This window comes from Miniopterus natalensis, chromosome 2 (genome assembly GCF_054644295.1).
Source record: "Miniopterus natalensis isolate mMinNat1 chromosome 2, mMinNat1.hap1, whole genome shotgun sequence".
Taxonomy (NCBI): Eukaryota; Metazoa; Chordata; class Mammalia; order Chiroptera; family Miniopteridae; genus Miniopterus; species Miniopterus natalensis.
Genome location: NC_142082.1, coordinates 63,022,844 through 63,037,965, shown reverse-complemented (window position 1 = coordinate 63,037,965; position 15,122 = coordinate 63,022,844). Strand labels below are relative to the sequence as shown.

Here is a 15,122-nt window from a genome sequence, read left to right as displayed (position 1 = left end):
TTATCAAGTATTATGTACTATACACAATTATATGTATTATACTTTTATATAACTGGCAGCGCAGTAGGTTTATTTACACCAGTATCACCACAGACACCTGAGAAATGTGTTGTGCTATGACATTTCAATGGCTAGGATGTTACTAGGCAATAGATATTTGTTAGCTCCATTATAATTTTATGGAATCACCATCGTATATGTGGTCTGTCATTGACCGAAATGACATTATATAGCACATGATGGTAATGTAAGTTCAAATTGTTAAAAATGCTTGCCCTTTTAAAATAAACAAAAGTTAGATATGAGGATATGCTTGAAATAATATTTATTCTCTCATTCATTTGCCCACTCATTTTAAAAATAATTACTCATTATCAGTTATTTGGTACTGTGTTCAACATTAGAAAAAATTGCATTCGCATGTCCAACATTCCATGAAATACATAGTTCAATTTCTAAAATATTAAATGGTATAAAACAAGGCAAAGTTAGGATTTTATGAAAATACTACAGCCAACAAGGGAGGAAATAAATGGATGATGAAGTTTACATTGTGGATTCAAAAAAGTCTTTCATAAGAATGATCATTGTGTTTGAAAACAAAGAGACCTAGGAATTAGATAATAAAATAATGAAAGAAAGATACTGAAAAGCAGGAGGGAAGGCCCATACTGGGTCATTTGTGAAAGTTGGAGAAGAGCTTTATAGATGGAGTAGTGCTTATGTGAAAATCCGAAGAGTATTACGAAAGGAGCACTGTCTGCAGAGAAGAACAGACGAGCATGACCGAAGAACCATGGCCTGTTGTAGGGAATGGAGAAACGCTGAATGAAGCACTGAGCTGGGGGAAAAGAGAAAAACATTAGGAATGGAGCAGAGCCTGTCGCGAGGAATCAAAAAACACTGTGGAAGGTAATGACTAGAAGAGCAGTAAGGGCGAGGCACTGACCATGGTGAAGAATGAAACGGTGATACAGACAGAGCAGCGCCTGTGGTGGAGAGTGGAGGGACACTGCGGGGGGAGCAGGGCCTGTGGTGGAGAGTGGAGGGACACTGAGGGGGGATCAGGGCCTGTGGTGGAGAGTAGAGGGACACTGCAGGGGATCAGGGCCTGTGATGGAGAGTGGAAGTACACTGAGGGGGGATCAGGGCCTGTGGTGACCATGGGAGACCAGTATAGGTGGAGCCTGTGGTCATGAGTGCAGGAGCACTACAGAAGAGGTATCTGTGGAGGTAAATGAGAAAGCACCGCAGATGGACCACTCCTGTGATGCAGAATGCATGGATGGAGCGGAGCCTGTGGTGAGAAATGGAAGAGCCCTAAGTTTGATACTTTGCATTTGATGAGCACAGTGGACAAAGCACTACCTGTGGTAAGAAATGGAAGAGCTCTGTGGATAGTGCACAGACTCTCATGGGAAAACGATAAATTCAGTTATACCAAGCTTAATATCTTCTCTTCATCAAAATATACTTAAGAAATATAATGACCAGCCAGAAACTTCAAGTAAATATTTGCAAATTTCTAAAAATTGAGCATCGATATTAGAAAAAATACTAATAATTTCCAGAATGTTAAAAAAATTTTCACATCACTAATATAAGCACAAATAAAACAACAGAAATATGGGCACAAAATTTTTATACTTTAACAAGTAGGCAATATACATGGTCAATAAACACACAAGAAAACATTCAATTTTCTTAATAATCAGGAAATGAAACCTCAAAGGTATAGACAAAAATTGCAAGTGACTTATAGTGAATTATGTCAAGGATAGGGTTTCATCCTGAACTCTCTTGAACACTGCTATTGAAAGTGTATTTTGAAAACAATTTGTCATTAGGAAATAAGAGCTGATTATTCTCATATTATCCAACGATTGCAATTCTAGACATATAACATGGAGCTTTGTAGTTGTACACGAAAGGATATTTACAGTAGTCTTCATAGCAGCATTTATTGTATTGCAAAAGTCCATCAGTATTAGATCAGGAAAAAAGAATTGTCGTGCAGTCATAAAATGGAGTAATGTAAGGCAATAACAATTAATGAACAATACATACCACATTTATCAGTATAGGTGAGTGCAATCATTGCTGAGGAAAGGAAGACAGTCACTTGCAGATACAGAGTTTCCTGAATGGCACTGCGGACTCTCTTTCAAAACAACCATAACTGATGAAAATGAAAGTTATCTAAAGTTTCTAAAAATTATCCTGTGGACACACAGCAAATGTGGAAACATTTCTTTAAGGGCATCTACTGAATCTTGGGCAGAATAGCAAGTGTGTGGCACTTGTCACTATCCACCCCACTCTACGTGCACCTCCCCAGCTCAACACGAGGGACGCTCCACTTGAATGGCTAGTGGCAAAAACAGAGGGCTGCTTCTTCCCCAGCGCTTAGCCAGGGGCAGTGCTGTCTCCCCAGGAGAGGCGGGCTGTCAGCATTTTTTATTTACCCCTAACACCTGCCCCATGATTCAGGGCTCTCCGTTACCCACCTAGTCCACTGGTGTAGGCTACAAGCTCTGCCCCATGTGTGGGAGGTTGGGGACACTGAAATGCCGCTCGCCTTGCCCTGGTTTGCTTGTATGGCAGAGGTTTGACACCAAAAGAGGTAAGCTGAGCAGAATAAAGGTTACCATCTCTTCCTCTTCCAAGCTCCATAAATTTAAGGGCTGGGGGGGTGGGTATCGCTCCAAGAGAGGCAGGTGACTATCCACATCTGCAGGGCTGGAGCAGTGGTGCAGAAATTTAGCCTAAGGTGAGGGACTGGCCACAAGAACAGGGAGCTCCGAAACTCTCCCCAAGGGAACTGCCTGTATTAAACAATTAACAGGAAGCTGGTAGCTCCATGAGAACAGGCTGAACTGTAGGTCGTTACTGGAAAGAATCCAGGAAAGATACAGCTAAGAAGAGTCCTAGGTTTGCCTCAAACCCACCCTTGAAAGGAGGCCTTAATTTAATTGGATCACAATGTGTACAATTTGCGCCCCAAGGCATTGTCAAAAACAATAGAGCAATCAGCCAGCAACTGAAGCCAACTGTTGGTATGATACTAAGAAAGGCTTATAGTTTATCCAAGAGATGGGGAAAGAGGTCCCCAAAGATAGCCGTGCTAAAGCCAGTGTCATCACTGGATGACTGTCATATGCCCAGGGTTATACTTTCTGGGGAGTGAGATGAGAGAAAAATAATTTAAAACAAAAACATAGTGACTGAATGTTTCCCAAAAACCTGACATTCAAGAATCTCAAACAACTGTAAGTAGGATAAAAAGAAAGAAATCTACACTCAGATATATCATAGTAAAACTAATGAAAGAAAAAGATTTTCAAGAACACCTTGAAAGCAGCAAGTCCTTGTAATAATCATATACAAGGGAACTTCAATAAAATTAACTGTCAGAAACAGCGGAGGCCAGAAGGTAGTGTGATGCCATAAACAAACACATACAAAAGTCAGGATTCGTATTCAGCAAAGTTATCTTTCAGAAATGAATATGAAACAAAAACTTTCATAGACAAAAGCAGAGATTTCATATCTAGCAGATCATTCTTATAAGAAATACTAAAAAGAGTTCTTTATGTAAAAGGAAATTACCCAGGCACTAATTCAAACCTATGCCAAAAAATTAAGAGCACTGGTAAGGCTAATTAAAAAAAAAAAAGCCAATAAAAGTGCATACTTCTTCTCATAATATATTTCATCTGATTTAAAAAGCAGTTGTATAAAACAATATGTATATAATTGCATGGTGGAGTCTATAGCATTTAGATAACTTAGTTGATATGAAATAATTTCTGGAAAGCACAAATTATTGAAATTGACTCTAAAAGTAATAAAAAATGTAGATCAAGAAGAGAGACAGAATTAGTGAATTTTAAAATGCCCATTAAATCTCATGCCCACAGGGCTTCAATGATGGAGTCTCAAAAAGCTAAAGCCAGAGTTACTATATGACCCATCATTTCCAATTTGATCATAGGTATCTAGCTACGAGAAGTGAAAATATATGTCCACAAAACAAAAACAAAAACACCCACAAACCTGTAAATGAATGTTCACAGAAGCATTATTCATAATAGCCCCAAAGTGAAAATAGCTCTAAATGTCCATCATCTGGTGAATGGAAAAAATCATTGTTTATTGCATCCCCTTATCATTTTTATTGCTGTAAAATGAATATCAGTTGTGCCCTGTTCCTATCTGATTTTACTGATTTGAGCTTCTCTCTTTCCCCTGGTCAGTCTAGCACAACTCAATGAATATACTAAAACCACTGAATCAGGCACTTTAAAAGGGTGAATTTTATGAAGTGAAAGTTATATCTCAATAAAGGTGCTATGAAAAAACAAAACAGTAAAAGAAAATATATAAACGTTTCCATTCGGATAAAGCTAAAGTATAGGCAATGGTGTATACATAGGTAATAAAAATAAAAGGAGACCAAAGGCATGTTTACCAAGAAATTAGGATAATGGCTATTTTCAAGAAGGAGGGAAGGTTATGTGATCAGGGAAGGACACAAAGGACACTTCCGCAGCACTCTTTTCCTAATACCTGCTTGTCTAACACATGTGGATGGTCACTCAGGGCATATTGCTACAGTTCTAATGAGAAATAATTTAGGCTATAAAAGCAACAAGATCACATAATTGTCCAGACCCCAGAGAGACTCATCTGTGTAATTCTCTTGTTTATTTAATAAGTCAGAGGGCAACCTATTGGCTATTTTCTTTTTCTCAAACTCGCTCACCACCCTCCACTCCGACTCATTTACCCTACTCTGTGCCCGGACAGGTCTTTCTCCAGGGAGGCCCCCCCAGCCCCCCCAGCCTCCTCGCACGCCGTCCCCGGGGGGTTGTACCAGTCTGAGCTACCACAAGAGATCAGAGTGCGGGGAGAAAGAGTACTGGGGTTCATTAATTCTTTTGTTCCTTCTCTTCTGCCGCGCAGTTTGTCTGGCAATCCTTTTTCTAAGGTGTTTGCTCTCAGCAAAATTCTAGTAACAGTTTCTTGTACCTGCCCATGGGACCTGCATGGGATACTGTCTTCCTGCTGTTGGGAATGAATGTGTGACACAGTATTGCCTGTTGGCTCTCTCAATCCTGCTAACACTTCTGTAAATAGTCCCTTTATTAAAAAGTCTTTTTTTAAAAAAAAATCTCAGCTGAATGTATCATCTGTTCTCTGCTTTAATTGCAACAAGTTTAATCAGGACTTCTAAGCTTCTATTCTAAACTTGATTACATTTCAGTTATTTCTATTCAACCTATCAGTGCAGAAGGTTGAGAAATTATCAATGTATCCATGTGGTAAAATCACACATTGTAAATACTTCACACCTGCAAAAGGGAGTATTACTATTCTTTTTTTCTCCATGTTAAGGGCATAACTGTGTAAATCTCTGCAGTACCTTTAATTATGAAATTTTATACTTAAATGATAGCCATTATTTAGTAGGTATGCATGTATGGTTTTATAAATATTTTGGATATTTTTTGTCTGTAATTTTAAAGAACATATTACAACATCTTTTATTATACTTATAGTTTTAATACTTTTTTTTTTTTCATGTAAGAAAGAAAAAAGAAAAGCCAAATACTAAATCACATTTATTGGCTTTTCTCAAAATCTGCCCTGTGCTTAACCACATTTCCTATGGCACTCTTGTCACAATATCTAATGCATGACCAAGGTCCTGGTGCTCTGTCATAGTTCTTGGTCCCGAATAAGCCTCTGGATAATGCTAATTATAGTTTAAGTAAAATTACTAGTCAGTCACACATTAACAGTCTGTGGTATTTCTTCTTGGAAGTTATATTTGAGCTAATAGAAACACACCTGCAGTACAGTAGTACAGTGTATTATAGGCAATTAAACTGGCAAGTCAGGAAATTCTGTGCGGTACTCAGATATAAGAACCAAACAAATGGTCAATCAAAAAATATGTTATCCTGGAAAATAAAATACAAATTATAAATAAATGTTTTAAAGGAAATCTCTTGAACTCCCAGGAAAATGTTTACGAATCAAATTCTTGTATTCATGGCAAAGATTAACATCCTTTATAAACCCAATGATTCCTAATTCAAGATTTAATTTTAAAATAAATATTCTTGAAGGGCTCATCACAGTTAGGAGACTATATAAGTTCCTGGAAAATCACTAGTAAAGAAAACATACTGTTTCTTCCCTCTTGGAGTTCAGATTCTAATAGGTGTGGGGAGGGAGAGAAAATACACAAATAAACACACATGAGATGGGGAGAATTGGTATGAAAATAATAAGCTGGATCGAAAGTAAGTGTGGGAGTCTGATTAGTTTACATTGAACTGAAACTAGAATATTTTACCCAGTGAAAATATTCAAAAAGAACATTTCATGAAATATATGAGCGATTTTGTCTAGCACACCCTTCTAAAGGATATTTTTAAAGAATTCATTTAGACAGAATGCAAGTGATCACAAATGGAAATTTTGACTTGCAAAGAGGAGTAAAAAGCAAAGAAAGTGTTTCATATGTGAACATGTCTGAAGCAATAAAATAAGAATGTCCTGTGGAATTTCTAAAAGAAACAAGCAAAAAACCCCACAACAATACAATAAAAATCATTAAGAGCTTATTGATATTAAAGCTTTTAAAGTCCTTGTATTATCAGGGAGGTTGACATATAGATGGGTTTGAACATTTGATATGTTAACTGTAGATGTTCATAATTTATAGGATAACAAAATAAAAATTGAGTTTATTCCTTTCTAGATAGTGCAGGAAAGACAATGAGAAAAAGAAAATGTTCAATCCAAACGAAGTCAAGAAATGAGAGGAAAAGGGAAACACAATAACTGAGATAAATAAAAGCATAAAATAAGATGGTAAAAATAATCACAAAAATACAAATTTTAGGAGTAAAAATTAAAAAAAAAAGAAAAGAATAACCAAAAGAAAACCTATGTAATTATGGTAACATAAGCTAAAATAATCTATAGTGGGGAAAAAAACCCACATTATTAAAGGCAATGTGTTATTGCGTAGTGATAAAAAATGCAATTCATCTAGATTACATAAAAATTATTTACTTGTATACACTTTATAAAATGATTACAAAAACATAGAATGTAAATGTTTGTAAAACCACAAAAAGAAATAGAAAGTATACACCTCTATTTGAATATTTTAGTTAACTGCCACAACAATTGAGAGATCAAACAGGCCGGGAGATTTGAACAACACATTCACTAAACTAGATATAATGAGCACCTGGAAGGCATCGCACCCAACAGTAAAGATTCAGCAGCTTCAAACATACACAAACATTTGTGAAAATTGACATCATCCGAGCTACAAAGCAAACTGCAACCAGTTTTACAAACATTGTCTGACAGCTCTGTCAAGTTAGACATCTAGCAACAAGCAGCATAATCAGGAAAGGGCTGTGAGTTTAGAAATTTAGCAACGTTGTTCTGAATAATTGGTAGATGGCAGAGAAAATGTAAGTGGATATTAGAAAAACTTGTGTAATGTAAGTGAAGTGTAACTTAGTTGAGACTACGTAGCCTTAAATTTTATATTAGGAAAATAGAAGAAAAAGGCTCAATCTAATTAGCTAAGCATCTAACAACTTTAAAGGTTAAAAAACAAAAGCTAAAGAATAAACCCAGAGGAAGTAGAAGGTCAGCCTTAATAAAGAGGTGCTGTCTCTGACGCCAAAGTGACTGCATGGGAATCTCTGCTTTCTCTCGTCACAGTATTTGACCTTGAAAGTAACTTAAGCTCTTTATTTTTCCTCATTTATAATGTATGGGGGATACTCATAGCACCCGCCTCACAGAGTTGTGGTGAGAATCGAATGAGTAAATATATCAAGGATGCAGGGCACCAGGATATTGCTAAGGTCTTTGCGGTTAGCCTTTATTATTAGAAGAGCAGACATTAATTAAAAGAGATAAAACATACATTAAAGTTAAAGCTACTTCTTTTAAAAGAGTAATGAAATCCAATACTGATCAGGAAAAGAGAGGGAAGGCTAATTGACAATGTTCGCAATAAACAAATAGCAAAATAGGGACAGACTCAGAAGGCTCTGGTTGGGGGAAGGAGGGGATTGAGCAAAAAGAAAAAAGAAAGAACTCATGGACACTGCGGACAACAGTGTGGTGATTTCGGGGGGAAGGGGGACTGGTGGAGGTAGGGAAAGTGCAAACACTTAGGCTTTCTCGCCACCTTCCCCTGGCCAAGGCCCCAGTGATGTGAACATGACACAGCACAGTCATAGCAGATGCCCTGCTAGCTGACTAAGGTCTGACCCATGCTGGCTGAGAGCCACTATTGTCCTGGGTCCCATAAGACTGGCCCGGGACGTTCAGAGGTGTGGTTTGTTCCCCTGGGTGGTTTTTGCCCTCGGGGGGCTTGGTGTGGCCCCCCTGTATGCCCAGTAAGAGGAAGACGGTTTGTTCCTCTGTACGTCAGCCCTGCCATCAGCTGAGTGAAGGAAATGTCTCACCCTCCTTCGGCTCTTCAGTTTTTCCTTTGGGCTGTCCCCGGATCTAGTGTGACCCTCCCTGGCTTTGATCCTTGGCACTACAGTTGGCTTAGTCATTTGCATTACACTGGAGTTGGAAGAGCATATTAGGGGGATAAATGGTGATGGGGGAAAAGTAATAAAATAAAATATAAAATAAAGGAAAATAAAAAGAACAAATAGGACAAGAGGAAGGAGTGACTATACACAACCCTTTTGACTGCTTTCCTCTGAAGGGTATCATACAAAATGGGGCGACATCTGGAGGAGGCACACTGGAGCCAAGTGGGCTTTAAAGTTGTCCTCATTGTTTTAGGATGGGCTAAGTTGAGGCAAGTTTGTATGCAGGTGGCAAAGATTCAGCTGAACAAGAATGTGCTGAATCCTCTCTGAGAGATCAAGGCAAGCAGCAGTTCACAGAAGAGTGGACAGAGGCCAGGAAAAATAAATTATTTATGAGTGAGTCTCAGTTTAAGTAAACAGTATTCTGTGAGACTGTTTCTTTTCTAATGAAAACACTGCTGTCGCCAGAGAAGTATTAATTTGGGAGCAACTGATTGTTGGAAACCAAACCTATGCCAGGTGCCCTGCTAGGAGGAACTCATGATTAGCAAGATGCGCCTGACTCTATTTGTTTAATGCTTTATTTAGACGTTTGAGAAGAGAGGAAAAACTAGCTCAGGAATTAGAACCAGAAACACTAATGCAAATGAAACCGTACTCCTTGAACCTCCTTGCCCCAAGACCTTAATACTTTCCCTTTCTGCCTGAAAGACCGAAATATCATGCCAATATCTGCCTGGCTCATTCACCCCCTTCGTGTAGGTTTCTTCTCAGATGTCATCTCAGCAAAAGCCATTCCTAACCACACTATCTAAAGAGAATCCTTTTCATCTGTTCTCTGACCCTCTCATTTTTCCACAGTGGGGCCTGTCACTTCCTTACATTGCATAATTTCTCAAAACACTGTAATATTTTGATTTATCAATTTTTGCTACCTCCCATTGGAATGCAAATTGCTTGATGTCAGGGACTGTATTTTGTTCACTGTTGTAGTCCATGCTCTAAAATAGCACCTGACATTCACATGACCCTTAATAAATGCTAAGGAAGGAAGAGTGGGAGGGAGAGAATGAATGAATACAGATGGTTTTGCCAATAATCTAGACATCAGTTTTCCTTCCCTTTTGCTCACCATTCACACTGAACTGTCAGCTCTACTTCTGAAATATATTTTGATTATTTCTGTTTCTCTGTATCTCCATTGCCTACTACAATATACTCCCATCTGTTGTCTGTTGTCTTAATTATAGCCCCCTGAATTCTATTGTTTTTACCCTGTTTCTCTGATTCCACTTAACCTCTTCAAATATATTTACCTACTAGAGTCTGACTTATCTTTTTAAAACATAAATCAAGTATCAGTACTTCCCATGGCTAGCTACTTTATTCCCCTTCTGAAAAAGTCCAATTTTATTTAGAAAATTCTTTTTTTTTTTTTTTTTTACCAAATTCTTCAAGAACTCGTTATATACTATCAACCTTAACAAGCTCTCATACACAGTTTTCAAACAACTTTGCCCTTGCCGTCTCTTCATTCTACGCATGTTGGTCTTTTGACATCAAACTCAGCTTGGAATCCTTTCGATGCACTGTTTACCTAGAACACTCCTCTCTCATAGTTCTAGTGAAAGGCTCTATCTTATAATTATGTTCCAGCTTAAATGACACTTATTCAGAGTTACTTTTTCTCACTATTTTACCCTCTATATTGGTAATTATTCTCTCTCACAGCCCTCTGTTGCCTTCCATTATAACACTTATGTAGAACTGTGGCTATCATGTTTTTTATTATTTACATGGATTTTTGTTTTTCTCCCTCTATAAAATACCAACTTCATTAGGGCAAGGGCATAGTGGTCACTCATCATTGTATTCATAACGCTGGGATTATGTTGCATGTATAATTGTCAAAACTGTGAAGGCCTGGAATGGGGGTGGGGCAGGTACAGGGTAGAAGAGGTCACTGGGGGGAAAAAAGAGGACATCATAATACTTCCAACAATAAAGATAAATATTTTAAAAAAGAAGAACTGTGAAGAGTCAGAGAGATTACTCTGCTTGAAAGCTTATATGTCAGTCTTCCATGTAGATGCTGGTAGAAGTCATGAGATTTCTGGGTCAGAGACAAAGGACTTTATTACACTGTGCAGCAGGAACCATATATTTCAAGTTTGCCCTTGGTTCCTCTTGCCCCCCAAATCCCATGGAGATGATCTGGAGCAGCCTAGGTGTATTGTGCACAAATAGTGGGTCTGTGTCCCAGCTGAGGAACTTTGATCTTAAGGAACCACTAACCTCTAACTGTCTTCAAGCAAATCTGCTCAGCCTTTGTCCCAGAGGAAGACATTTGCTTTATTACCCAGGACAGCAAACAAATCTATTCACTTCTCCGGAGTGAGACACTATGTCTGTATATTAACATTGATTGCTTTATAAACATTTTTAAAAAGGATAATCTAGAACAAAACCCAACAATGTCTCTGTTTAGAAGACATGGAGAAATATGAGACCCAACAATAGTAAAAGCTCAGTAATATTCCCATTTAACTAAAAGCCTGTTTGTGTAACTTTAGTGTAAGGATGGTAGTGAAAGCTTAGATGAGCATCAAAAGGATGAGATGGGGAAGTTCACCCAAACTGGGAGGAGTTTTTGGATGGGGTCCCTGGGAAAAGTAACTACATGTGTGAAGTTCCTAAGGTGATATTCTATGGGACAACAGGAAGGTTCCAGTGAACGGTTTAGACAGTATGCCTAGCAGAAATCTGTTTGTGATCTATTTCTCAGGCTCCTTTTTTAACCCTGACACTACATTACCCCTGACACATTTCTGTGTCCCTGCTAGTTTCTACCTATCTGTTCATTTTATTGTAGCAGGGGTAATAGCCTGACTACATAGAATTCACAATCTCTGATTCCTCCTATTTCAACCTTGGTTGATGACTTTATATCTCTGTATCTATTTTGCTGCCAATTTCCAGTGCACGTTGCCTGTTCAGAAACTAGATGCTAGTAAGATGTGGCTTTCCTTCTATATGGGGTCTTCTTATATCTGCCCAATTGTCAAGAAAGCTGTCTTTCTTTGAAACCCTGGAAAAATAAGTTTTGTGTATCACCCAAGCCTGTGAAAGAGCAGGAATGGTGTTCAATCCAAGAACAACCTCTGGTTGCCTCTGTTGCATTTTACGTAATTCAACCAGAAGCTTATCTTGTCCATTGAAGAATGGATTTTTGTATTTAAGCCATCACACTTGGGCATGTATGTTCCTGTGTCAGTCACTAAGGAGCATTTCTTGTGTGGCCTCTGTGTCAGGCAAACAGATTCAATTCTTAATAAGGTATATTGTTACTATCCAAGCAGATTTCACAACTAGTCATTTAAAAAATCGATTGCAATAGGCTTAAGTGTTTTTCTATTAGAATTTTGGACTTACACATGTACGTGGCAAGGACCAATGTAATGGTAACAATGAGTGAGAACAGGCATGGTAATGGGAATGCCCCCCACACCAGGACATTTTATTTGAATATTGGATAATGGAAAAAACTCACCAGGTAGAGGAGTGGGGGTCCGTAGGAAGAAAATAAACATTACAGGTGAAGGACATATTATAATTGAGGAGATATTTGAGAACATGGAGTCTATGGTCGGCCATTATTGAGCCCTCTGACCTCACTAGCTCAATTTCCTTGTTTGTAGTGTGAGGCTATTGAAACAGGTGATCTCTAGCTCTTTTATCCAGCTCTACTGCGAGACGAAGAACATTCTCAGCAATCAGACTGTTGACATCTCAGAAAATGTCCACAGTGTTCTGAAGTCATGCAGTTATTGTGAAGGGTCCCAGAGGCACCCTGCAGAGGGGCTTCAATCACATCAATGTAGAACTCAGTCTCTTTGGAAAGAAAAACAAGAGTCTCTGGTTTGACTCATGGTGAGGAAATAGGAGCTGACTACCATTTGGACTATCTGAAGCCATGTACAGAACATGATCAAGGGTGTCACACTGGGCTTCTGTTACAAGATGAGGTCTGTGTATACTCACTTCCCCATCAATGTCATTATTCAGGAGAATGCTTCTCTTGTTGAAATCAGAAATTTCTTGGGTGAAAAATACATCCACAGGGTGCAGATGAGATTTGGCATTGCTTATTCAGTATCTCAAGCTCAGAAAGATGAGTTAATTCTTGAAAGAAATGACATTGAACTTGTATCAAATTCAGCTGCTTTGATTCAGAAAGCCACAACAGTTAAAAACAAGGTAACAGAAAAATTTTGTATGCTACCTATATTTCTGAAAAACGAACAGTTCAGCAGGCTGATGAATAAGATCCAAGTTGTCCAGCTACAGAAACAGCAAGATGCTAGATGATTCCTCAGACTTATTTGTGACATTTTAAAGATGCAATAAATGTGTGTATTAAAAAAAATAGGTGATCTCTAAAGTACAATTAGAGCTATCATTCATATTAAGTCTAGATATTGTTTTGTATTCTGAAATGGTCATGCTTTCATTTGCTTATTGACAAGATAATAATTCCCTATAAGATTCTGGGTTCCTGAGAAGATTCCTTCTTTAATGTGTAGGTCATAATCAATAGGAGTTCATCTCTGACTAGAAAAACATTGAGCCATATGGAAACATTTCATAGATACTATTTTAATTTCTGTCATCTCTTTGAGATAATGCCCATGGAAAAAGTACATCATTGAAAAGGAAAGTCTAAGTTGTGGGTGAGCTGAGAAGTCAGTCAGAGAGAAACGCTCAGCCATAATTTGTTCAGAACTTCTTTCTTATTGTGAATGTGCAATAAGAAAAATCTATTTGCTCTCTACCTATTAGTACATATACAGAATAGTTTATCTAAATTGCTGCCTCAGGAGCATGTGAATTGCACAGAATGCTTAGAAATGAAAATTTCTTTAGTCAGCTTTTATTGTTTTGATATTTTCAGCAAAATCTATTGCCATTTTATTATCAATGTAATGTAGTAATCAGCAAGGAAATTATAATCCAAAACACATAGTCAATCATTAGTAGGGATAGTATTAAAGAAAGACAAGATGATGTGGTTTATAGTTTATTTTTGTTCTGTGTGCTTATTTCCCTTTTTATGTCATCTTATTTCAGAAAATTTCTCATCCAAGCAAGACCCTTTATATCTAAAGAAACATATCAGATTTTTAAATGTTTACTTAAGATAAGACACATAATTTCAGTAAACTCTCCTTGACCTTTTATTCTTTCTAAGCTTGTGATTCTTAATTTTCTCATTCAGAAAGATGATTAAAATCAACAAATTGCCTGAACATTTTTCTAGGAGCAGTCTTAAGGCACTGGCTTCTCTGGTACACATTATGTAGCATCTCATATTATATCTAGATAATAATAGCCCCACAATATTCCCATAGATATATGTCCAGTTATCGGGACCTGGAAAGTTAATTGAGCATGAAAATTAATGTCTAGATTAAGGAGATTAAGTTCTCAGCCCCCCTTACCTTCTACTCTCCAACTCAGCTTCGGGGAGAATGAGTACTGCCATGAATTTATCAGTTCAAAGAACAGTAGATTTGCATTTTTTTCATCAGCAAGATAGTAAAAGCTAAAATTTAGGAGGTGGTTTCTGGGGAAGGAGCAATCTTATTTACTTCTGGTTTTTCCTGCTTCCTTTCTGCACACTCTCTGATGAAGCCAAGTAAGTACTATGTTAGGGTCTGGGGCAAAACCAGTGCAAAGTATAATCTTTTTCCTTGCCTCACTTACTAAAGGATGGGTGACATTAAAGGTAATAAGGGAGGGCATCATCTACTTATTTGGAGAACAAGTACCCAAGTTAGAAAAAGCACATTGCAAATGCCTTGAGTTAGGCATCTACCTGTTAAGTCTGAGGAAGTGCAAGAGGCCAGCCCCCTGGCCCCAGGAAGAGGCTGGGAGAAAGGGTAATGAGGGATCACACCGAGTCACACAAGCTATCTGAGGACCTTTGGCTTGTTTATCTCCATGCTCTGACTCTAAATTTACAATACACTGTTTACAGTGGAAAAACTCTATTCAACCTGCTTTCATTCTGCTAAATGAGGAATTCCTTCAGCCTTCTAAAACAGGACTCAAGATCCAATCATTTTGTTTTTTCAGGTGGATGACAGCAGCTCAAATTGGCTATACCTCAGTAATTAATCCAAGTCCAAATCTTCTTTCCTGATCTTCACAGAGATGAGAAAAGGGACACTCTTAATTTTACCAAACATAAGAGATCACATTCTCAAGCTTTTGGTCTGATGCGTTTTGCTTGGTGTTATATTTGTTACCTAGAAATTCTTCCTGATTTTATTCTAAACTATAAAGAATGCAGTAGTAACTAAATGTTCTGCATGAATAACCTCTCAATTCCCCTCTCTCTATATGATAAAAATAAATCATTATTACTTGAAGAGATAAAATTTGAAGTGTATTATCTTGACTGTAACTTAAGCTTTATTGAAAAAAATTGATTCCGTAAACCTTATTTATTATGTAAGATTAATTTGC

At 37.7% G+C, this 15,122-nt stretch overlaps 1 pseudogene; it reads left to right on the top strand.

Annotated features, from left to right (window-relative positions):
• Window positions 1–1,254: 1,254 nt before the first annotated feature.
• On the top strand, window positions 1,255–12,919 carry LOC107545190 (large ribosomal subunit protein uL6 pseudogene; annotated as a pseudogene).
• Window positions 12,920–15,122: the final 2,203 nt, after the last annotated feature.